Raw genomic sequence first — 26,726 nt, 5'->3', positions numbered from 1 at the left:
CTTATTGAAGATTAAATACATGTATATCTTTGTTTGAGGGTCTTCATATTCATCTTAAGGCCACTTTTTGATTGTTACATCATAAAATGACCCTCATCTCTCAAGTAGACACCTTTATAGGTGATGAGCATTGAAAGTATCTTTTGGGGAGGTCTTAGCAGTAGAATATAGTAGTTATGTATACAAGCTCTGGGTTCTGATTGCCTGGATTAGTATTTAAGCTCCATCTTTCCTTCATTATGTCACATTTTCCATATGTAAAGGGGAAAATAATAGCATTCACTTATTGGATTTTTTGTTAGAATTAAATGAGTTAAACATAGAATGAAGTTACAATAATGTCTGGCCTACGTTAAGTACTCACACATTTTAGATCTAAATTTTATTATTAGTGTGTGAATTTATAGAAGTATCTTTATCCTGTAGTGTTATTTTATCCTGGGTAATGTTTATGAAATGCACATATGTGTATCATTTATGGCATTTTTTAAGTCTACAAAAGACAAAAATTCAACCCAAATTGTCTTACACATGTCAAATAAGTTATTGGCTCTTGTAAATCAAGTAATTCAAAGACATACCAGCTTCAGATATGACTTGATCCAAGACTCAAAAGTTGTCTCCGGACTTTACTTTTTCTCTACACATTTCTCAGCTGTGTTGCCTTGGTGTTACCTCCATTCTTGTTGGCTCTCTTCTCATGCTTGAATGGTGACTGTTGTCAGCTCTTGGAGCTGCATGCTTCTGTGTTGAAATCGATCAGAAAAAAGTGAGCATCTTTATCCTAGAATTTCCAAGGAATAGTCAGGGGTCAACTCTGATTGGACTGGGTAAGCCCATGTGTTCGTCTTTGATTGGATTACTGATGCCATCTGGATGCAGGACTTTGGCCAGGTCCAAGTCATTCATCCCATTCTTGAGTTAAAGTTAGAGTCAATTTCACTAGAAGCACATAGGTTGAAAGTGGAGGAAATTAGGATATAGATACTAGAAAAAAGATACAAAGATTATAGACAGCACAATGATGAATGCTTTTAAATGTATTTGGAGGACTTTGAGTATAACTATGAGAACTCTGAGGTTGTTGGTATTTCTCCCAGCAATGTTTATTCCAGTTTGTGATTTGACAAACCTCAGAAATATCATCAACCTCAGATATGCAGATGATACCACTCTAATGACAGAAAATGAAGAGGAACTAAAGAGCCTCTTGATGAGGGTGAAAGAGGAGAGTGAAAAAGCTGGCTTAAAACTCAACATTCAAAAAACGAAGATCATGGCATATGGTCCCATCACGTCATGGCAAATAGAAGGGGAAAAAGTGGAAATAGTGACAGATTTTATTTTCTTGGGCTCCAAAGTCACTGCAGATGGTGACTGCAGCCATGAAATTAAAAGACACTTGCTCCTTAGGAGAAAAGTTATGACCAACCTAGACAGCATATTAAAAAGCAGAGACATCACTTTGCCAACAAAGGTCCAATTAGTCAAAGCTATGGTTTTTCCAGTAGTCATGTATGGATGTGAGAGGTGGACCGGAAAGAAGGCTAAGCACTGAAGGATTGATGCTTTTGAACTATGGAGTTAGAGAAGAGTCCCTTGGACAGCAAGGAAAGCAAACCAGTCAATCCTAAAAGAAATCAGTCCTGAATATTCATTGGAAGGACTTATGCTGAAGCTGAAGCTCCAATACTTTGGCCACCTGATGAGAAGAGCCAGCTCATTGGAAAAGACCCTGATGCTGGGAAAGATTGAGGGCGGGAGGAGAATAGGGTTACAGAGGATGAGATGTTCAGGAAGAGAACCGTGTGACAAAGGATGAGATAGTTGAATGGCATCATTGGCTCAATGGACAAGAGTTTGAGCAAACTCTGGGAGATAGTGAAGTACAGGAAAGCTGGTGTGTGGCAGTCCATGGGGTCACAAAGAGTTGGACATGACTTAGTGACTTGACAACATTGAGGACTCTAGTACATACTAAAATTCAGACCAAGCTCAGTATGTTGGATGACTAATTATGTCTAGCATTATATAAAAGACAACACTAATGCTAATTAGAGAGAATTTCCTACATGAGTCAAGTCTATATGTCTGTATGTTAAAATACACAATGCTAAGGCATAAAAATTTTTCACATTTTGTTTTCTAAAAATGGAGAAGGGGTTTTTGACTCCTCTTTTTCATTATAGCCACTTCCCTCCACCTGCAAAAAGGGACCACTTTGGGTGGATCACTACATGATTTAAGAATTCATCTTTTCTCCTTTGGGGTGATATTCTGGCCTGGTCCCACTATACTGGGGGAGAATCTAGCCATCTCTCTTTCAATGCTTCTTCATCGCCAGATCCTAAGAATTCCAGTTCAGGCTTAGGCACTAAAAACTTTGCAGAGATAAGCACTCAAATTCGCCAGGCTTTGTTGAGACAGAATAGGCTTTCTACTTGCTTCTAGTCCATTCAAACCTGTCTCACTTGGCCTCAGGAGATCTCTATGGATTTGAGCCCAGCATGCTTGAATTCTACTTTGGCATTTGGGGTTAAAGCCCCTGTGTTTTGCTTCCTTTGTTTAATATCTCCCTTGGAAACGTTATAAAAGAAGTAGTGGTGTGCCCAAGGCAAGAATTCAGGTAGTGCTAGGGCCCCTGACTGAAATGCCATCATAATATCTTTATACCAATACTTAACTGCACGTAATTGTACACTGCAAACAAAACTTTTGAGAACATTTAGATATAATATTATTGTCTCTGAATTCCAGAATTAAAGTTCCAAAGAATGAATAAAAGAGAAATCAAGGACTCATTATATGGCTCACATGCTTGAAGAATATAGATCAGTAGTCTGAGCTGGGCTGTCAAAACCCCTCATTAAGAACAAAGGAATCTGGCTCAGAGAACCAAACTTGAGTAAAACATCTTAATGGAACCAACTGTTTACTAATACGATTTCCATGGGAGGAATCTGGCCCTAACTCAAATTTTTTTTAATACAAATTAATCTACTAAGGGGATTTGTTTTCTTAACCCGAAGCCTGAAAATCATTTTTGTGAAGTACACCACTGTATACAGGGTGACTGTTTGTGCATTCCTCCTTGTTAGGAAAAAGAATGGAAAACATCAAATCTTGTCAAATGAAGCAAAGGAAAAAAATAAGTCTTTCATTTGTAGGAGAGAAAATAACACTATGGAGATTCAAATGCCTGCTTTGTATTACAAGGCAGTCTCTAATTGAGCCCTCCTTCAAAAAGGCAACTTCACAACTTATTTCTTAGAAATTCCCTCTAATTTAAACTGCTCAACAGTTTAGCATCTGAGAATGTCTCCTTCTGAGCTGGAAAGACTAATGATCAAAAAGAAACATGTGAGATATAAAGATACTTAACTTATCTCAGGCGAGTTCAGTGATTTAGAAGAGATTGATATGCCAGTTTTTCCTTATTTTAATGACCTTTCCCGCATGTGGCTTCCCTGATTCCCGTAATAACACTTTGTTTATACAGATAATTTTCTCTCCAGCAGGAGCTCTTACATGCTTTAATAACCTTTTCTCATAAATCAGCTCAGTATACTGTGAAGTTGATGAGGCACAGGGGCTAGGAAGGGTTCCCTCAAGACTGCCAACTGGGCCTCTGTTGCTCCACTGCCCCCTCCTGCACCTCCAAGTGGGCTGATGTTGGTGTAGGGGCCTGGAGGTAGGACTTGACTGGGTGGGGAGGTCACCCCATAGTAGCCCAGGAGCGAGTGCAAACTCTGAAAAACAGCAGTGTTTGAGAAGTTCCCACGTGAAGGGTCACTGAGAGTTGGACACGATTTAGTGACTGAACAACAGCAACGTGAAGAAACAAAATCTGAATTTTAAAAAAAGAACTTATTTTTAGTGCTTGATTGATTAATTTTGGAGAAGGAAATGGCAACCCACTCCAGTATTCTTGCCTGGGAAATGCCGTGGATAGAGCAGCCTGCCTGGCTACAGACCATGGGATCGCAGAGTCCTGCACAACTGAATACACACACACACATTTGTTTATTTATTTGCTTGTTTAGTTATTATTTGTTTTGGCTGTGCTGGCCCTTCGTGGCGGCACTTGGGCCCAGTAGTTGCAATGCTCAGGCCTAGGTGCAGCGTGTAGTCTTAATTCCCTGACTAGGGATCAAACCCAGGCCCCTGCAATTGGGAGTGTGGAGTCTTATCTACTGGACTACCGGGGAAGTCCCTCAAATCGGAATTTTTATCCAAATCGAGTGAGTCTTGGGTCAGAGATTCTAGGGTTGGACTTTCATTATCTCTAAGGAATTCCATACGTTTTCCTGATCCAAGCCTCCATTTACTGGGTTGGCCAAAATGTTTGTTTGAGTTTTTCCATAACATGTTACAGAAAAACCAGAATGAACTTTTTGGCCAACACAATAGAAATGAAAAAATACCTCTCCTGGATGATTTGGGTGAATTAGATGGTATCCATTTGGTAGCATGAGACAGAAATAGAACTCAAATTGGCATTGACACAAAAGAAAAATTAATGGATGATGTTGTTGAGATACCCAGAGAAGGACTTCAGGAGCAATCTAATCGAGGGTATCAAATGATATTAAGGTGTTTTTTTCTTTTTCTAACCTCTTGGCTTTGGTTCCCACTAGATGATCTCAGCCAGGTTTTTTACACATAGTGAGAAAAATGGCAGTTAGTCCTAATCTTAATAACTTAGATCCAAAGGAAAAGAGAGACCTCCTTTCTCTTGGCATGCCTATATCAAACTTCATAGTTTACATTGGGGTTCACGCTTAGGGTTGTATATTCTCTGGGTTTGGACAAATGCATAATGACATGTACCCGCCATTATAGTGTCACACAGAATACTTTCACTGTCCTAAACATCCTCGGTACTCCACATATCCCTCCCTCTACCCTACCTCCACCTCTTGCATTGATATTTCACTGTTTCCATAGTTTTTCCTTTTCTAGCATATCATATAGTTGGAACCATAGACTGTGCAGCCTTTTCAGACTTCTTTCACTTAGTAAATGCATTGAAGGTTCCTCCATGTCTCTTTATGCTTGATAGCTCATTACTTTTTCACCCTAAATAATATTACATTGTCTGAATGTTCTACAGTTTATGCATTCGTTCACCACTAAGGGACATCTTGGTTGCTTCTTCAATTCAGTTCAGTCACTCAGTCGTGTCCAACTCTTCGACCCCATGGGCTGCAGCACACCAGCCCTTCCTGTCCAGCACCAGCTCCTGGAGCTTACTCAAACTTATGTCCATTGAGTTGGTGATGTCATCCAACCTTGATATCCTTTGTCGTCCCCTTCTCATCCCACCTTCAATCTTTCCCAGCATCAGGGTCTTTTCCAATGACTCAGTTCTTCACATAAGGTGGCCAAAGTTTTGGAATTTCAGCTTCGGTGTTAGGCCTTCAGTGAATATTCAGAACTGATCTCCTTTAGGATGGACTGGTTTGATCTCCTTGCAGTCCAAGGGACTCTCAAGAGTCTTCTCCAACACCACAGTTCAAAAGCATCAATTCTTTAATGCTCAGCATTCTTTATAGTCCAACTCTCACATCCATACATGAGAACAGGGAAAACCGTAGCTTTGACTAGATGGACCTTTGTTGGCAAAGTAATGTCTCTGCTTTTTAATATGCTGTCTAGGTTGATCATAACTTTTCTTCCAAGGAGCAAGTGTCACCATCTGCAATGATTTTGGAGTCCCCACAAATAAAGTCAGCCACTGTTTCCATTGTTTCCCCATCTATTTACCTTGAAGTTATGGGATCAGATGCCATGATCTTAGTTTTCTGAATGTTGAGTTTTATGCCACCATTTTCACTCTCCTCTTTCACTTTCATCAAGAGGCTTTTTAGTTCTTCTTCACTTTCTGTCATAAAGGTGGTGTCATCTGCCTATCTCAGGTTATTGATATTTCTCCCAGCAGTCTTATTTCCAGCTTGTGCTTCAGCCAGTCCAGCATTTCTCATGATGTACTATGCATATAAGTTAAATAAGCAGGGTAACAATATACAGCCTTGATGTACTCCTTTCCCTATTTGGAACCAGTCTGTTGTTCCATGTCCAATTCTAACTGTTGCTTCCTGACCTGCATACAGATTTCTCAGGAGGCAGGTAAGGTGGTCTGGTATTCCCATATCTCTAAGAATTTTCCAGTTTGTTGCAATGCACACAGTCAAAGGCTTTGGCATAGTCAATGAAGCAGAAATAGATGTTTTTCTGGAACTCTCTTGCTTTTTCTATGATCCAACGGATGTTGGCAATTTGAGCTCTGGTTCATCTGCCTTTTCTAAATCCAGCTTGAACATCTGGAAGTTCATGGTTCACGTACTGTTGATGCCTGGCTTGGAGAATTTTGAGCATTACTTTACTAGCATGTGAGATGAGTGCAATTGTGCAGTTGTTTGAATATTCTATGGCATTGCCTTTCTTTGGGATTGGAATGAAAACTGACCTTTTCCAGTCCTGTGGCATCTGCTGAGTTTTCCAAATTTGTTGGCATGTTGAGTGCAGCACTTTACCAGCATCATTTTTTAGATTTGAAATAGCTCAACTGGAGTTCCATCACCTCCACTAGCTTTGTTCATAGTGACGCTTTCTAAGGCCCACTTGACTTTGAATTCCAGCATGTCTGGCTCTAGGTGTGACCATATCATCATGATTATCTGGGTCATGAAGATCTTTATTGTATAGTTCTTCTGTGTATTCTTGCCACCTCTTCTTAATATCTTCTGCTTCTGTTAGGTCCATACCATTTCTGTGCCCATCTTTGCGTGAAAAGTTCCCTTGGTATCTCTAATTTTCTTGAAGAGATCTCTAGTCTTTCTCATTGTATTGTTTTCCTCTATTTCTTTGCACTGATCACTGAGGAAGGCTTTCTTGTCTCTCCTTGATATTCTTTGGAACTCTGCATTCAAATGGGTATATCTTTCCTTTTCTCCTTTGTTTTTTTTTTTTTTCTCTTCTTTTCTCAGCTATTTGTAAGGCCTCCTCAAATAACCATTTTGCTTTTTTGCATTTCTTTTCCATGGGGATGGTTTTGATCCCTGTCTCCTGTACAATGTCCTGTCCTCAGGCACTCTGTCTCTCAGATCTAATCCCTTGAATCTATTTTTTACTTCCACTGTATAATCATAAGGGATTTGATTTAGGTCATACCTGAATGGTCTAGTGGTTTTCCCTACTTTCTTCAATTTAAGTCTGAATTTGGTAATAAGGAGTTCATGATCTGAGCCATAGTCAGCTCCCAGTCTTGTTTTTGCTTACTGTATAGAGCTGAAAGATGAATTCCCCGGGTCAGTAGGTGCACAATATGCTACTGGAGATCAGTGGAGAAATAACTCCAGAAAAATGAAGAGATAGAGCCAAAGCAAAGACAATACCCAGTTGTGGATGTGACTGGAGATAGAAGCAAAGTCCAGTGCTGTAAAGAGTAATATTGCATAGGAACCTGGAATGTTAGGTCCATGAATCAAGGCAAATTGGAAGTGGTCAAACAGGAGATGGCAAGAGTAAACATCGACATTTTAGGAATCAGCGAACTAAATTGGACTGGAATGGGTAAATTTAACTCTGATGAGCATTATATCTACTAATGTGGGCAAGAATCCCTTAGAAGAAATGGAGTAGCCATCATAGTCAACAAAAGAGTCTGAAATGCAATACTTGGATGCAATCTCAAAAATGACAGAATGATCTCTGTTCATTTCCAGGACAAACCATTTAATACCACACTAATCCAAGTTTATGACCCAACCAGTAATGCTGAAGAAGCTGAACAGTTCTGTGAAGACCTACAAGACCTTCTAGAACTAACACCCCAAAAAATATGTCCTTTTCATTATAGGGGACTGGAATGCAAAAGTAGGAAGTCAAGAAACACCTGGAGTAACAGTCAATTTTGGCCTTGAAGTACAGACTGAAGCAGGGCAAAGGCTAATAGAGTTTTGCCAAGAGAACACACTGGTCATAGCAGATGCCCTCTTCCAGCAACACAAAAGATTCTACACATGGTTTCTTCTAAGTTTTGACAATTATGAATAAAACTGCTGTAAATGTCTGTGTGTAAGTTTTTACATGGACTTAAGTTTTCTGCTCCTTTGGGTAAATACCAAGGAATGCCAAAGGCATTTTTTTAACACGAGGAGATACCCAGAGGCTAGCTTTTCCTGTTGGTTAATTCAGTGGCGAAGGACTACCGTATCATGACTGGCCCACAAGCATTTTCTGAATTGATAATGTGAGCCACCATGACCATGGAAGAGCTTTAATGATTCCAGAGGTCACAGGAAGAAATAAGGATATGCAATGAGGAAAAGTGAGATGATTCCTCCTGCATACCTTTAATTAGGGAGTACAATCTTCATAGAATGCCAGCAGATCCTGCTTAGGTCTTATGGGCCAGAATTAGGGCACACAAAAATGCCCTCACTGGGAGAGAGGCTGAAAGTGAGCACCTGTTGTTGGTAACCTCTTACAGAAACAGCAGTCGTTACCAGCTGTCTTCACCTGACAGACCTTCTCAGTCTCAGCCTGATTCCTCATCTGTTTCCTCCCTGTTAAGCAGGGATAGTAACAAGTATTCTTGCAGAGGTTTTGCAACAGCTAAATGAGATGGGGGATAGAAGATGCCCAGCATGACGTGAGGCACTTACTGCACATTCTCTGAAAGCAGGCTTGCCTTCCTGTCGTCTGGCTGGCTGTTTAAGGTGACTGCCTCCTCGACACAACAGGATGCTGCTCTTGGTTCACTGAGATGTATCTGGGACATCAGAACTCAAAACTCCTGCTCTAGCTCACGGATGATCCATTTACATGGCTCCTTTTTTGGAGCATTGTCACTGATGGTATATTGCTACTGCTGAGTCACTTCAGTTGTGTCCGACTCTGCAACCCCATAGACGGCAGCCCACCAGGCTCCCCCATCCCTGGGATTCTCTAGGCAAGAACACTGGAGTGGGTTGCCATTTCCTTCTCCAATGCATGAAAGTGAAAAGTGAAAGTGAAGTTGCTCAGTTGTGTTCGACCCTCAGCGATTCCATGGACTGCAGCCTTCCAGGCTCCTCCATCCATGGGATTTTCCAGGCAAGAGTACTGGAGTGGGGTGCCATTGCCTTCTCCGATGGTATATTATTTAGTCACAAAAACTGTGAGGAAGTCATTTTCACCTTCTTCTGAATGTGGGAATTGAAGCACTGAGAATGAAAGAGTTGGGACCCCAGTCTTCAAGGAGTTTATCAACATGGGTTGTAAATCTAGAGCTGTGGGAACCATTCTTTCTTTGAGAATGAATCTACCCATGCACAGAGATCTTGCCAGGAATAACCTAGACACCCATTCTGTGGAAAAAGCTTCCTTGCTCAAGTCTCAACCAGTGAATTTTTCTTGAGGGTTCCTGTAAGAAATGTTTCTGCAGACAGTTGCAAATGTACTTCTCTATAGCCCAAGAACATCATTATTTCCATCTTTGCCTTTTGATATCCACTCCCAGCCTTTTCCCTTCCCTCAAAGGACCAGCTTTGAATCCCTTTTGCTTCTGGTTAATTCACTAGCATGTTGGAAGCACTGAGGAGAAAAGAAGGCAACACGTAATGCAGGATATGTGCTGAGATACAGCCCAGAGCAGCCCCCAGGACAGGCTCCTCAGCTTGTTTTGAGGGCCATCTGAGGGTATGGTGCTACAGCCTGGTGGGGGTATTGAGAATCTTTCTTCTGAAGAACTAGGGTAGCAGCCTTCTCTTTCCTTGATTTTGCCCCATGTGTGATGCACACATCCCTCCTGGAATGGGTTGTTAAGTTTACACACTTCTTTACCTGTAGTGTATCAGAATGCAATGAATATTCAGATTGGTTAAGTGAGAGGTAAATTATCAATTTGTCCTGACTTCAAAACATCACTCTGAATTTTGCAGGAGTTCCCTAAGGTACAGTTTCCTCTTCCTCCCTTTCCCACGATAATGTACCTTTGCCTTTTGGGAAATGTCTTTCTCTTTCAACCACAGAAACTGTTGGAATGCAGCGTTTTGTCAAACCTGAGTAAAGGTATTAACATCTTGAAGAACTGTTTAGGTGCAGTCTGCGAGTGTGTGTGTGTGTGTGTGTATGTGTGTGTGTGTGTGTGTGTGTGTGTGAGAGAGAGGGAGAGAGAGAGAGAGAGAGATGAGTTAGAGGGAAGGCAGTAAGTATCTTCTTCTCTAGGACAATGAGAATTTCTCATTTATTTGCAAAAAGCTGAAGTCCTTAGAGTGAGCAGAAGCATTCTCTTGCCATTTTTTATGAAGCCCCGCAAGTGCCTCTCCACAGTTGGTGCTTAGAAGACTGCTGCACGTCTCTGGCTGTGCTTGGATGGGGACAAAGAGGGCAGGGGATGGAGGGGCCCAAGTTTGTGAAAAGCTTCCCACGGCCACTCTGTGGAACTTGGAACCCAGCCAGCTGCCTACAGAATCTGCAGGAAGTGTTATCAGGAAGGAAGTTACTGACAGGTGAATATCTAACTGGTATTAAGACTGGTAATTGGTATTCTCCTTGTACATGGCATGGTGGGATTATTGGGTGAGCTGTCGTGCTCCCCTTTTCATTTGATTAAAATGCAAACAGTATCACTCAAGAAGTCAAGTCAAAGAAGGGGTCTCAAAGGTTTTTATGAACAGTGGAGACAAAGCAACAAATACAAACAAAGCATTTCCCATTCATAGAACTATATGTAAAAACTGCTGGGAAAGCAGGTGTAGAGATTTCCCTCAGAACTGGGTTCTTGTCATGACCCTGATGCTCACCCAAAGATCATGAGCAGGTCACTTAACCTCTGACACTTAACAGGGTTAACTTTTCTGGTGGAATCATAGGATTGCCCGCAGGGACTTCTTGTGCATGCTGGGGCCAGCTGGGATTGAGGAAGGATGGGAGCTAGGTGGGTGTTCACTAATGACTGAGCTTTTTATTTTGTTTTGCAAATTGGAAGATCTTTTCTACTGTTAACACTTGATACATTTGTACATGTATTTTTCTCTGTGTTGCATTTTAACCACAGAGTAGTCACTGAGGAAACAGCTGATTTTGGAATTCTGGGCTTATGTGGCTCATTTTAAAGAGTCTGAAAAGAAAACCTGTGTGTGTGGGGGGGTGGGAAAGAGTCTGTAAAGAATTATTCTTCTTTACAAAATAATCATTTTTGGAGGGGAAGTTCAAATCTCAAATTTCTTTTAGTTGTTCTTCCAAGGAAGAAATCCTTCAAAGTTGAACATGAATTCAAAATTTCTATGCTTTTAAATAGGTGCCAAAAATTTAATCTAATTGTTTCTCAGACTCAACAAACATGGTTCTCTGCAGAGGAGATAAACTTTGATGCTCAATAGATGGAGACAGATGGGGTTGGGCGTGGTGATGATCAGGGTTCTGAAACTCTGATAGAGGGGAAAAGCTGTGCATTTCCCCTCTATCTGCCTCTAGCATCACTTCTCCCACCCTTTCCAACCTATTACAAAAGAATACAGAGACCTTGCTATGAATTTATGATGACATCAATCCCATTGACTTCTAAGAGTTAGAAATTGGCTTTTTAAAAGTGTTTAGCCTAAATATGGCACCCCACTCCAGTACTCTTGCCTGGAAAATCCCATGGATGGAGGAGCCTGGTTGGCTGCAGTCCATGGGGTCATTAAGAGTCGGACATGACTGAGCGATTTCACTTACAGTTTTCACTCTCATGCACTGGAGAAGGAAATGGCAACCCACTCCAGTGTTCTTGCCTGGAGAATCCCAGGGACGGGGGAGCCTGGTGGGCTGCCGTCTATGGGGTCGCACAGAGTTGGACACGACTGAAGCGACTTAGAAGCAGCAGCAGCCTAAATATATGATACAATTACAAAGGCTATACTTTAGCCTAGAACAAATCCAAATTACTTTGCTATTAATGACAGATAAAAACTATTTTTTCATCTCTTTTCCACAACAAATAATGTGTTGCATAGTTCAGAATTACAGTGTATTAATAATCCCCAAGATCAAAAATACTTCACCTCGAGTATTTGCTGTTACGAGCATGCTCTATAAACATTTTTGCATTTGCCTGTGTCTTCCGGTACAAGTGTGTGGTAGGTTGGTGCATATAGTACGTGCATTTGTTCAAGATTACAAAATAGCATCCAGTTGTTTTCCAAAGTGTTTATAATAATTTATACTACAACACACAGTTCAGGTTGCTCCAAATCCTCATGGTTACTTGTATTATCAGACCAATCAGTCTTTGTCAAACAGCTGTTTACATATTGAAGCAATAATGTGGTGAAAAAAGTCACTGAAGATGACATCAGGTATACATTTATATAAAGTTCATGCTAGTCCAGGTTCAATGCAGGATACAGGAAGCTTGGGGCTGGTGCACTGGGATGACCCAGAGGGATGGTATGGGGAGGGAGGAGGGAGGGGGGTTCAGGATGGGGAACACATGTACACCTGTGGCGGATGCATGTTGATGTATGGCAAAACCAATACAATGTTGTAAAGTAAAAAAAAAATAATAATAATAATAAAAAAAATTTAAAAAAAGTTCATAAAAAAGACAAAATGAAACAACATATTGTTTAGGAACACATACATAAAACATTTTCTATACAATGAATGATCAGTCTAAAACCCATAATGGATACTTTGGGGAGGCTTGTTCTTCCTACCCTGTTGCTGCTGCTAAGTCACTTCAGTCTTGTCTGACTCTGTGCGACCCCAGAGGCAGCAGCCCACCAGGCTTCCCTGTCCCTGGGATTCTGCAGGCAAGAACACTGGAGTGGGTAGCCATTTCCTTCTCCAATGCATGAAAGTGAAAAGTCAAAGTGAAGTCACTTAGTCGTGTCCGACTCTAGCGACCCCATGGACTGCAGCCTACCAGGCTCCTCCGTCCATGGATTTTCCAGGCAAGAGTACTGGAGTGGGGTGCCATTGCCTTCTCCGTCCTACCCTGTAGAGGCAACTAATATCACATTTAGGGGATCATCTTTCTCCTCTATGATTTGATACCTTTATCACACTTGATATGCTATAGACAATATACAGGTTGTATCCTTTGTTTTTAATCAACATAAATTGCATCATTTGTACATATTTTTCTGACATTTCCTTTTCACAATTTTGGTTTTGAAATCTATCTATGTTGATGCATGTAGGGATAGATAATGCATTACCGTTGTAGCATAATAGGAATTCCACAATGTAAATATTCTATAATACAACTATACAATGTTTTATTTATCTGTTCTCCTACCAGTGGATATTTAGATATTTTTAATTTTTCACAATTATAAACAAGGCTGTAATGAACATCCTCATAAAGGGTATTCTTAGCATGTTCTATATGCAGAGTACTTATATGGAGAATATATCATGTGACATGCTGAGTTGAATGAAGTACAAGGTGGAATCAAGATTGCCGGGAGAAATATCAATAACCTCAGATATGCAGATGACACCACCCTTATGGCAGAAAGTGAAGAACTAAAGAGCCTCTTGATGAAAGAAAGAGGAGAGTGAAAAAGCTGGCTTAAAACACAACATTCAAAAAACAAAGATCATGGCATCCGGTTCCATCACTTCATGGCAAATAAATGGAGAAACAATGGAAACAGTGATAGATTTTACTTTCTTGGGCCCCAAAATCCCTGCAGATGGTGACTGCAGCCATGAAATTAAATGACTCTTGCTCCTTGGAAGAAAAACTATGACCAACCTAGACAGCATATTAAAAAGCAGAGACAACACTTTGCCAACAAAGGTCTGTTTAGTCAAAGCTATGGGTTTTCCAGTAGTCATGTATGGATATGAGAGCTGGATCATAAAGAAAGCAGAGTGCCGAAGAATTGATGCTTTTGAACTGTGGTGTTGAAGAACTCTTGAGAGTCCCTTGGACTGCAAGGAGATCCAACAAGATACTCTCAAAGGAAATCAGTCCTGAATATTCATTGGAAGAACTGATGGTGAAGCTGAAACTCCAATACTTTGTCCACCTGATGCAAAGAACTGACTCATTGGAAAAGACCCTGAAGTGAGGAAAGATTAAGGTGGGAGGTGAAGGGGACAACAGAGGATGAGATGGTTGGATGACATCACTGACTCAATGGATATGAGTTTGAGCAAGCTCTGGGAGTTGGTGATGGACAGGGAAGCCTGGTCTACTGCAGTCCATGGGGTTGCAAAGAGTTGGACATGACTGAGTGACTGAACTGAACTGAACTAGCAGGTTCTGCTGGTTAGACTCTTGTTACTTTACAGGAGTACATGGGTCATTGTGGCATCAACTTTAACATCATGGGCAACCAGCTACTTCTGTGATCACACTGTAGTGTGCTGGAGCCAGCTTCTTTTATTTTGCAAAAGGAAGTTGTTAAAGTTTCATGAATTTTAAAAAGAAAAAATTCTATAAATTTACAATAAAATAAAATTACCTTTTAACATAATAAATACTCAAAACTCATCCCTCCCTAATTATTTTACTGCACTTTCTGATTCTCAATGCTATTGAGATAATCTATGTTTATTACTTCCATGTGGTGGAAATACTGTATGATGGTGCCTGACTGTACATCTCCTCTCAACTTTGCATTGTACTGTTAGCTTGAGATCAGCCACAGAGGGAATATTTGCACTATAGAAATCAGCAATGCTACAAAATCAAGGCATAATTTATTGTTTTGTTGATTATATAGTCCAAGAGTTGGCAAACTCTTTCTATAAAGACACAGATAATAAATATTTTAGGCTTTGTTACTGTTGCTTCTTTTCTTCCTCCTCCCCTTTCTGCCCGTCCTCCACTTCATAACTTCCTCCTCCTCTTCTCCCTCCTCTTTCTTCTCTTCTCCCTCTTTCTCCTCCTCTTTCTTCCTTATAACCCTTTAAAAATGGGGTGGGGGGGAAGCAATGAGCTAATGAACTTTATAAAAATAGGAACCCATGGACTGTAGTTTGCTAACCCCTTTTCTATTTGTAACAAAATGACAGACAAAAGTCAGTAATGCAGGTTTAACTTGTGTGTTGTTTATGTGGTCTTTTTGCATTGTGAATAGCTGAAGAAAATTGATGAGATGTTCTTCCAGTGTTTGAAAACTATTATCTGATTTAACAAAGAAGTTACTCATCCTTTACAGACAAATGAAGTTTTGACATATGTTCTTATTATTTATTTCAGTTTCATCTTACTCATTAATGTAAGTGAAAATATCAAACAACATTCATCAGAGACTACACCTGGAAATCTCATTGTTAAACATTAATCAACACCACTGGATCATACTCATTGCATTATGAAGAAAAGAAATACTCATTCATCTAATTCTGATGCCTTATTATGCTTAATTTCATCTTATCTCTTGCTTACACATATACACCCTATTCATATAGTTGACACACTTCTTTTTTCTTATGTATGGTCTTCCAATTTTCACTTAAAAGTATATTCGAATTATGAGTATTATTAGTATTATGAATATTATCATCACCACTTTACGTTTTGACTCCCCACCAGTCTGTGAACTACTCTAGGACAGGGACCCTGTTTCATGTATTCTTTCTGCGCTTCAGTGTTCTTATTTCTTGAGAAATAAGCTTAGTAATAACCACCTCCTAGTGACGCAATGAGGATTAAATGAGATAATATATGTAAAAGGCTTAAAGTGGTGCTTGACCTACTGTGATAAAAACTTAATAACTCTTACCTATGATAACTATTGTTCATATTGGTGTTATTAGTTTTATCTTCATTATCCACAACATAATGGCAGCTTCAAACCCCAGAATAGTTCCCAGCCTGGCGGGAACACTGCAAATGTGAAATTCATTAATGTGACCTCTTTTTAGAAATAAAAAAATTCAAACTATTAAATTTGTTTCTAATGTATTTAGGACAAGATGCTAGATGCTATGATAATATTAAGATGTGTAAGACATAAATGTAATTCCCTTCTTTAAAAAGTTGACAATCTAACTGGGAAGACTGACCCCCCTAAACAGTACATGAAAAGTGCCAATGGGATGGGACAGGCTGAGTCCCATGAGGATAAGAGGTCAGGGGATCCACTACTTTCGGCAATAATCAGGCAAGGTTTGAGGGTGAAGTGGGTCATGGACTGAGCTGTTTCAGAGGGGTAGAATTTCCTTTTTTGTGGGCTCCTTAATGCCACAAATTAATGTAGATCCTTTAAAAAAGAATATCCCTGCCTCTGTTTTAAAAATCACTTTCTTCTCTCTATGAAATATCCTCAGTCTCTCTCTTATGTCTCTAAAGGAGCATTTCACATCTGGAACAATAAAAGCAAACTCTTCTGTATGAACAGCTCTCTGCATCTTTGCAGACATGGATGGTATCCACACCTAAAAGCATTAGTAAATCCCTAACCACCAAGAACAGTGTTCCCACGTCCCATGAATCGCTGCAGCAAGCCACTGCAGCACCGTTCCTCTTTTGTGCTAAAATTCTCAGAATCTGACAGGACATCTGCTGCGAGAGGGCCTGACCTCCATCCTAATGGGGGTCTCATCATACAAAGCCATCCTGCGGTGAACCAGGCTCCCTCTGAAATGACCTCACCCAGCTCCGCAGGCCTTTTCTCTCCATGTCTGTTATGTTTCTGATCTACTAGGTGTTGTAGGGCTCTTATTATAAGCTTAGAAAGAGTCTGGAGAGGAAGCATGATGCCAAGAGTGATCTTGGAACATTTGTTAGCCTGCCAAAAAAGGCTGCATGTTCTGCCAGCTAGGATTCTAGTACTGCAAAGTCAAGCTGGTATCATGCAATATCTTTGTCTTTTCATATTAGGTTTTCTGAGGGGGTAATCAAATTTACTCTTTTCCCCTCTGAGTTATAAGTCTTTCAAGAAATAGATATCTAAGTTATATAGGGCTCAAAATATCCAAATCATAATTGGTAAAAATGTAGAATGATGTGACCTGACAGTGTCTAGTGAGTGTTCTATTTTTTTACCCCCAAGTCTAGACCTTGGGATAAACTTGAAGAAAGTAGATCTGCCCAGCGGACACTCCACCAGCCAGTCACATGGATGAACACAGCCATCCTCACATCCTGCTGAGGTCAGGGGACCAAAAGAGAAGCGTGGAGAATGAGCCCAAGCAAACATTCAAATCATTACCCTGCACCATAGCAGTTGGTAGACACTTGATGCTAGAGTCTGATCACCTCATCAAGCAGATAAATGACTTCTCCTCACAGGGGAGAACCAGAAAAGAAGTAGAGAGGATGGCAAAAGCCTCCCATTTCTCCCCCACTGCCAGTACTTCTAAGAAGGGGATATTCCTATTTGAGAAGCAAGGTTTTGAGAAGAGGAAAGGTAGCTTCACTATATGACCCACAGAGAGGAATACCTCACTCACCAAATTAACTGGTGATCAATCACGTGCAACTACATATTATGGCGAATTGTCAATGGCTTAGAACACTCTCTCTTCGCCCCTCCCCTTCTCTTCCACCTCTCCTTTTTTCTTTCTTTTTTCTTCCCTCCCCTTGCTTTATCATTTTCCCCCTTTCATTTTTCCTTTCTATTTTTCTTTCAAGAAGTATTTATTGAGTGCTTAGTGTATGGTAGTGATAGAATGATGAATAAGACCAATATAACCCTTACTTTCAAGGAACTTACATTCCTTGAATGTAAGCAAGACTATTAAAATAATAAGTACTTAAGCAAATAGTAATTATAAGTCATAGTAAATGATATAAAGGAATCAAATAACTATTTGATATAGAGAATAATGGGAGGCATTAAAACATTTATTTAGATCTCTTATTAGGTATCTATGGAAAGGTGTTCTTGGAGACATGCATTTCAACTGAGTCCTGAAGGCTAAGAAGAAAACATGGGAGAAAAGGGTGGTGAAGACCTTTTCCTACTACTTTATAGGACTGGCCCTTGTGGAGGCCAGAGAAAGCACCCTGAACCAAAGAGCTGGCCTGTGGTTTTCCTCTCTGTAGTTGACAGTGGCTTCCTGGAGCGTTGTGTTGCCAAGGATTTTAAGATTCTTAAGGGCTCAGGAGTAAGGAGACCCATGGAAAACTGGTTGTATCTATCATAGGAGTGGGAGGGGCCCCTGGGCCCCATTTATTCCTATTCTAGAGAATTTTTTTTGTGATCTAATGTCTAGGATATGAACTGGGAAGACTATGGGATGATATACTTCCCCATTACTTCCCTTAAAATCAACTTACTCCACTCCAAGCCTTTCACAGCAGAAGTTTGAATAATTCATTCAGAAACCATATAGCCAATGAGCTGCAGGGTGGAAGGTACGTGATTCCACCCTAATTTATCTTTTCAAAATTATTCTGCAGCTCTCCTATGTGTCACTTGCAGCAGTCAAATTCCTAGAGACCCCGATCCTGTTTTCCCATTTTAGGATTTTCTTGGAACTTTACCATACAGAAAATTAGATGGACTGTTTCTCTGAGGCTGGAAGATACCAAGAATTGATTTGGAGTTGCAGAACTATTGCCTCTTATATGAGATTTGTCTTATTTAATAAATACCCACAAAACCTCAACTCACATTGAACATACGCAAACCCACTCACAAGCCATTTGGATTTATGTTACTTCACATATGATGTTACTTCAAGTATGATATGCCTATGAATGGTGGTATGTGAGAAAATGTTAAGTGCTACGCATGCGTGTGCACTTAGTCACTGAGTTGTGTCCAACTCTTTGTGACCCCATGGACTGAAGCCCACCAGGCAGGGTGGTATGTGAACTTTTTAATCATAATAATAGTTTTAATGTATAGTAGAGAAGCATTGGTTTATTATTTATATAAGAGATCAAGTTACCTTTTACAATAAATCTATTTTGCTAAGCCAGGTTGATTTTTAAGTCTTAAGGGGTTAATTGTATAGATGGTATATGAATATAGCAAAGGTATGTGATGATACATACACAAATAGTCAAAATTTGGGAAAAACTGATTTAGAGTTTGTTATTGGTTCAGTTGTGTTCCCCCTTAAATTTACGCTGAAGTCTTAACCCCTAGTACCTCAGAATGTGTTGCGATTTGGAGATAGGGTCTTTTACTAAGTGTGGCTCCTAATCCAGTATGACTGATGTCTTTATAAAATGGGACCATTTGAACACACAGACATGTATGCATGGTGGGAAGATGATGTGAAGAGACGTAGAAGACAACCATCTACTAACAAGAAGAGAGGCCTGAAACAGATCCTTCCCTCACAGCCCCCAGAAAAAATCAGCCTTACCCAGATAACACCTTGAACGTCTAGTCTCCAGAACTATGAGATACTAACTTGTATTGTTTAAGCCATGCAGTCTGTGATACTTTGTTACAGTAGCCCTCACTAACTAATACAGAATTTATATTCATACTGTTGTTGTTCTGTCCCTAATTTGTGTTTGACTCTTTCTGACCCCATGGACTGCAGTATGCCAGGCTCCTCTGTCCTCCACTATCTCCTGGAGTTGGCTCAAATTCATGTCCATTGAGCAGATGATGCTATCTAACCATCTTATCCTCTGTTGTCCCCTTCTCCTTTTGCCTTCAGTCTTTCCCAGCATTATTAGTTTCATATGCTTGAAGCTAACTGCCTCCTTACAAATAGCTGTGAAAAGAAGAGAAGTGAAAAGCAAAGGAGAAAAGGAAAGATATAAGCATCTGAATGCAGAGTTCCAAAGAATAGCAAGAAGAGATACGAAAGCCTTCCTCAGCAATCAATGCAAAGAAATAGAGGAAAGCAACAGAATGGGAAAGATTAGAGATCTCTTCAGGAAAATTAGAGATACCAAGGGAACATTTCATGCAAAGATGGGTTCAATAAAGGACAGAAATGGTATGGACCTAACAGAAGCAGAAGATATTAAGAAGAGGTGGCAAGAATACACAGAAGAACTATACAAAAAAGATCTTCACGACCCAGATAATCACGATGGTGTGATCACTCACCTAGAGCCAGACATCCTGGAATGTGAAGTCAAGTGGGCCTTAGAAAGCATCACTACGAACAAAGCTAGTGGAGGTGATGGAATTGCAGTTGAGCTTTTTCAAATCCTGAAAGATGATGTTGTGAAAGTGCTGCACTCAATATGCCAGCACATTTGGAAAACTCAGCAGTGGCCTCAGAACTGGAAAAGGTCAGTTTTCATTCCAATCCCAAAGAAAGGCAATGCCAAAGAAAGCTCAAACTACCGCACAATTGCACTCATCTCACATGGTAGTAAAGTAATGCTCAAAATTCTCCAAGCCAGGCTTCAGCAATATGTGAACTGTGAACTTCCAGATTTTCAAGCTGGTTTTAGAAAAGGCAGAGGAACCAGAGATCAGATTGCCAACATCCGCTGGATCATGGAAAAAGCAAGAAAGTTCCAGAAAAACATCTATTTCTGCTTTATTGACTATGCCAAAGCCTTTGACTGTGTGGATCACAATAAACTGTGGAAAATTCTGAAAGAATTTCTCAAGAGGCAGACCACCTGACATGCCTCTTGAGAAATCTGTATGCAGGTCAGGAAGCAACAGTTAGAACTGGACATGGAACAACAGACTGGTTCCAAATAGGAAAAGGAGTATGTCAAGGCTGTCTATTATCACCCTGCTTATTTAACTTATATGCAGAGAACATCATGAGAAACGCCGGGCTGGAAGAAACACAAGCTGGAATCAAGATTGCCGGGAGACATATCAATAACCTCAGATATGCAGATGACACCACCCTTATGGTGGAAAGTGAAGAGGAACTAAAAAGCCTCTTGATGAAAGTGAAAGTGGAGAGTGAAAAAGTTGGCTTAAAGCTCAACATTCAGAAAACAAAGATCATGGCATCTGGTCCCATCACTTCATGGGAAATAGATGGGGAAACAGTGGAAACAGTGTCAGATTTTATTTTTGGGGTTCCAAAATCACTGCAGATGGTGACTGTAGCCATGAAATTAAAAGACGCTTACTCCTTGGAAGGAAAGTTATGACCAACCTAGATAGCATATTCAAAAGCAGAGACATTACTTTGCCAACAAAGGTCCGTCTAGTCAAGGCTGTGGTTTTTCCTGTGCTCGTGTATGGATGTGACAGTTGGACTGTGAAGAAGGCTGAGTGCCAAAGAATTGATGCTTTTGAACTGTGGTGTTGGAGAAGACTCTTGAGAGTCCCTTGGACTGCAAGGAGATCCAACCAGTCCTTTCTGAAGGAGATCAGCCCTGGGATTTCTTTGGAAGGAATGATGCTAAAGCTGAAACTCCAATACTTTGGCCACCTGATGAGAAGAGTTGACTCATTGGAAAAGACTCTGATGCTGGGAGGGATTGGGGGCAGGAGGAGAAGGGGACGACAGAGGATGAGATGGCTGGATGGCATCACTGACTCAATGGACATGAGTCTGAGTGAACTCCGGGAGTTGGTGATGGACAGGGAGGCCTGGCGTGCTGCGATTCATGGGGTTGCTTAGAGTCAGACAAGACTGAGCGACTGAACTGAACTGCCTCCTGGACAGTTGTTGACATTTAAAAATATGTGCTTCTAAAGGGTAGAAACCTGTAAGTGCCTGTAATGCCCACTGGCAGATGCAGAAGTGGATTATTAAATTCTGTTTTCACAGACTTTGTTAAGTGTGAGGAAAAGGTAAGATATTTATCAATATTCATGTCATTTAATGGGAACAGCACTGGTCTTAGTGTCCACAGACCGAGGCTTGAGGTCATATTCAGCCGCAGGCTGAGGGGTTTGAAACAAGTTCCTTCACTAGTGGGGCCCTGCAGTCCTCATTCAGTTTCCCATTCCCTCACTTCAAGACTCATGTTTAGAAAGTGTATGTCTCTAAGAGGTCCAAAATGTCAATCATCCCCACAGCTGGAGCCAGGGAGAGTCAGGGCAGGGCTCTTGGGACATGTGAAGAAGTTTGACTAGCTGTCTAGACAGACAACCTCAATGTTTAAACTTGACTGAACATCTGTTAATCATCCAAGATGCTCCTGATGCTACGCCAGCCTGGAGGTGGTCACCTGGGTCCTGGCCACCAAAGTCTTTGTGTGATCATGGCAACTCAGGGGCTACAAGATAGTGAATTAGTGTGAACAGTCAAGAGTTTGTATGTCACCTACCTAGAATCCAGGTCCTAAATGATAATGGGAATTTAATCAGGGTACTAGCTCTGTTCTACCACAAATAATACTAAATTTTCCTTCTAATTGGCAGGAGTCCAGAACCAAAACCCCTCATCACCAACTGTTTAGTCTGGATATAAGAAAGTGGATAAATTTTCTTCTCAAAAAAGTAAGTTATCTAAATTGGAAAAAGCATTTCTTCTTTTAGTCTTTATTCCAATAGAGGCCTCTTCTCCAGCCCCTCTCAACCAAGTAAATGCACTTATTCTAATATTAAAGTTTGTCTCCTAGGATGTGGTTGTTCTCTCTCGCTTGCATTTTGGGGAACTTGGAGTGAAAATAAGAAAGGGATTTGAAAATCAATCAAATGGAATAGAATTAATCAGATCAAATCATATCAGTCAAATAAAGGCAGTGTGTAGTATGCTGCCTTGCTGGCCCTGTCTGGGGAATGAGAGTCAGACCGAGACTTCAGCTGGGTTAGTTTAGATTGGCTTCCATTTGCCTCTACAGTGGTGATTCCTGAAGTAGTAGGGGAAATTCACTGCTGTCCCTCTGCTATGTATTTAGCTTGCTTCAATGAGGGGGAAAGTGATCTGGGGAGGATGAAGAGGAAACTAATGTTTCTTCCAGTCTCTTCTCTAATACCATAGTGTCAGCACCAATAGTAAATATTCTCTGAGATACTATGTTAGGCATTGGGGATCCACCAATTAGCAAATCGAGTTATGGCTCCTGGCCTCTTGGAACTTACCATCTAGTGATAGGAGGGGACCATGGTGTTTTCAGAGCACTAGGTGTGCTAGGAATTTACATGGATTATCTCATTAAATGCTCCCAACAACCCTGTTGTTGCTATTACGATATCTGTTCTGCTCTTTGAAAACCTGAGGGCGTATATGGTTTAGCTTTGTCTACAGTCTGGTGATGATGGCATTTGATTTCAGGTGCAAGGGTGTATAGGCACCTGTCTATCCTGCCTTCCCACTTCCCAGTGCAGCCCCATAAACAAAGTTATAGCTCTTACCCCCAGTCTGTTTACTTGTGTACTGGTGCTCTGGGAACCAGAACACATCCCTGGCTGGTCTTTGGTTTACTGACCCATATCTCGGTCTCTCCTGAGACCCTGAAGTTCAGTTTGGCATTCTTATTTTTAATTTAGCTCTCTTTCTCCCAGAGCTTAATTGTATAATGTTGCTTCAGTTCTGCCATCCACTTTTCTCCCATCTCTCTTTTGATCCCTTCATTCTCTCATTTTCACACTAACAGTTTGATGAGGAGGTTATGCCTGATCCTGAGCTGGTTTTTCTTCCGGATTTTGGTTCTGTATTTGAGGTTTTGGGATGCAGATTAACCTTTTTTTTTCAAGCAGTGGCAAACAGATACAAGGAACTTGAGGAAGATCAAATTCCAGGATCAGCTTATGAACCCCCAGTTTGGCCCCACTGAAACTGCTGGAATATACAGACTGATCTTGATATTATAATGGGGCATCATGCTTCTTCCTCTTCCCCACACCCCAAGTTTAAACTCTGGGGTCTGTTTAGCCAGCCGGTTACCTGGAGGGCTGTAGATGGTAATTGCCAGACAGAATGTCTGTGTCTCTAGGTTTTCCCTTGGAGGCAGAGCTGCAGCCTGACCTGATATGCTTTCTGCCTGAGAGCAGGAGCACAAGGTGCAGCCCTGCCTACTTGCTGGCAGGTGGGCTGCACTGAGAGTTGGTGGCGCCTGCATGCCACCTTTATAGCAGAGTATTTCCATGCACTAGACCCAGAATACAGCCTTTCTGGGAACTCGCTAGAGAGGGAGGTGATGATGACGGGAGTCGGTGGACAGAAGAACAGAATTGTTGGTGGAAGGTCCCCCCTTTTCTGAAAGGGTGAAGGTTAAAAGGAATAAGCACTTCCTTCAGACGTCTGACATAACGATTTCTCCAGGTAGTGGACTGTGGAAGTCTTCTTTCCGGATAGGAAGAAAGAGCCAGAGAAGCACTTAGTGCTGGAAGAGTCAAGCCCTTTCATGTTGCGTCCGATAGAACTGGGCACCTGGGTGACTTGCCCAGGGGTACACATCTGCTCAGGAGCTGTATTAGGGGCCCCAGGAGTCCTGACTCCCAGCCTAGAGTCCCTCTGTTACTTGACTGGGGCTGGAATTTGGAAGCGTCTCCTTGAGAACACCCACATGCCTGCAAACGGTTTTCAGCTTACTCTCAACAGCTTCATATAATAGTTGAGGTCTCTTTGTTCAAGAGCTTTGATCAAGTGGCCTTAGGCAGTACATGGCTTATCCCATTCCCAACTCAATTGGCTTTGTCTGTTGATTGTCACCCTCTTACCAGCAGGGACTGTTCTATACCAGGAACCCTAAGGGCAAGCTTAGAAGATCAAAGAATGATTCTAGTAGGTGCCCTATCTCTCTAGATCAGTTGAGACCAGGGAGAGATGTTTTCTAACCTGTCTTCCTTATCCTCACAACCTTTGGGAATTTTTAATTTGAATTTATACTTATACAAACAATAATATGAGAACTATAAAGAAAGTATGTTCTTTCATCCAGAGAGGAATATAGGTAGAGCACAGGCTTTGGAGTGGAAGAGGCCTGGATACAGATTCTAGCTCTAGGATTATCGACTTGACACTAAACTGCTGCTGCTGCTAAGTCGCTTCAGTCGTGTCCGACTCTGTGCGACCTCAGAGATGGCAGCCCACCAGGCTCCCCCGTCCCTGGGATTCTCTAGGCAAGAACACTGGAGCGGGTTGCCATTTCCTTCTCCAATGCATGAAAGTGAAAAGTGAAAAGTCGCCCAGTTGTGTCCGACTCTTAGCGACCCCATGGACTGCAGCCTTCCAGGCTCCTCCGTCCATGGGATTTTCCAGGCAAGAGTACTGGAGTGGGGTGCCATTGCCTTCTCCGATCGACTTGACACTAAACTACTTACTTAATAACTCTTAACCACCATTCCCCCATCTATGTACTGTGCTGTGCTTAGTCATTCATTTTTGTCCCATTCTTTGTGACTCCATGGACTGAAGCCCATCAGGCTCTTCTGTCCCTGGGGATTCTCCAGGCAAGAATACTGGAGTGGGTTGCCATGCCCTCCTCCAGGGGATCTTCCCAACCCAGGGATCAAACCCAGGTCTCCCACATTGCAGGTGGATTCTTTACTGACTGAGCCACCAGGGAAGCCCCAAAATACTGGACTGGGTAGCCTATCCCTTCTCCAGGGGAACTTCGTGACCTAGGAATTGAACTGAGGTGTTCTGATTACAGGAGGATTCTTTACCAGGTGAGCTATCAGGGAAGCTCTTCCCCATCTATAGATGGGAATAATAAAGGCTTCCTGTGTGTTTGTTAAAATAATAATATAGATAAGGTCTTGCATATGTAAGTTTAATAAATTTTAGTTCTCTTCCACTCTCCTTCCTCAGTATAACCATTTTTAATTTGTTGTGCTTCTTTCAAGTTCTTATCCAAATGCAGGTATATTTGCACATACTGTAGATGTAATTTTGCATGTGTGCTTAGTCAGTCAGTCGTGTCTGACTCTTTGCAACCCTTTGGATTGTAGCTTACCAAACTCCCCTGTCCATGGGATTTTCTGGGCAACAATATTGGAGTGGGTTGCCATTTCCTCCTCCAGGGGATCTTCCCTACCCAGGGATCAAACCTGCATCTCCTGTGTTTCCTGCATTGCAGGCAGATTCCATACCTACTGAGCCACCTGGGCTTTATACATTTTTTAGCTGTTATACCATCATCTGTCCTTCTCTGTTAGTCTTAGTTTGGATCATGTGAAAATGCTGATATTCAACTATTTTGAGTTAGATAGAGCAATTTCACTTATCCCATGTAACATGGAGTTTTCAGAATCATTATTGTAAAAGAATGAATAATACTCTATTGAGTCAATATGCCATGATTTATATAAGGATACGCATTATTGACTATTTTGATTATTTTTCATATTTTCCTATTAAAAACAGTTTTATAAGACTTCCCTGGTGGCACAGTGAATAAGAGTCCACCTTCCAGTGCAGGGGACACAAGTTTGATCACTGATCCAGGAAGATTCCACATGTCACCCATGGGGCAACAAAGCCCATGCACCACAGCTGCTGAGCCAGCATGCTGCAACTACCGAGCCCATGTGCTGCAATTACTGAAGCCCGCTCCACAGGAAGAGAAGCCACCACAATAAGAAGCCCATGCACCCTAGCAAGGAGTAGCCCCTACTCGCTGCAACTAGAGAAGGCCTGTGCAAAGCAACGAAGACCCAGTGCAACCAAAATAAGTAAATAAATCTTAAAAACAGTTTTATAATGAAAATCTTCATGTGTATAGATGACTTTTCTTCTTTGAATTATTTTCTTGGGATAAATTTCCAGAGGTAACTCCAATTTTATTTTGAGGCCCAGTGAACTGTATTAATTTTGCCCATAGTCATCACTTCTATAATCTGTTCCTTAGGTCTGGCTAGGATTGAAAACTATTGGCAGAACCAACTCAGAAAACAATGAGAATTCTTGAAACCAGCACCTGGTATTTGTCAGGACTGAGGGAGAAGGGCAAAGAACAAAGATATAGCAGGAATTCTTCTCTGGAGGCCTGGTCAATCTCAGCA

At 41.2% G+C, this 26,726-nt stretch overlaps 1 long non-coding RNA gene across 1 annotated transcript in view; it reads left to right on the top strand.

Moving 5' to 3' along the window:
• Nucleotides 1–26,726, top strand: part of LOC139177972 (uncharacterized) — a 269,642-nt gene that overhangs the window by 51,706 nt on the left and 191,210 nt on the right. Inside the window, exon 4 of the long non-coding RNA XR_011562380.1 lies at nucleotides 22,197–22,274. This is a non-coding gene — a long non-coding RNA (uncharacterized lncRNA). The remainder of the gene's footprint in view (nucleotides 1–22,196; nucleotides 22,275–26,726) is intronic.

The sequence above is a fragment of the Bos indicus genome, chromosome 20, assembly GCF_029378745.1.
Source record: "Bos indicus isolate NIAB-ARS_2022 breed Sahiwal x Tharparkar chromosome 20, NIAB-ARS_B.indTharparkar_mat_pri_1.0, whole genome shotgun sequence".
NCBI lineage: Eukaryota > Metazoa > Chordata > Mammalia > Artiodactyla > Bovidae > Bos > Bos indicus.
Note: the sequence above shows the minus strand (reverse complement) of the source record. Positions and strands in the feature narration are given on the sequence as shown.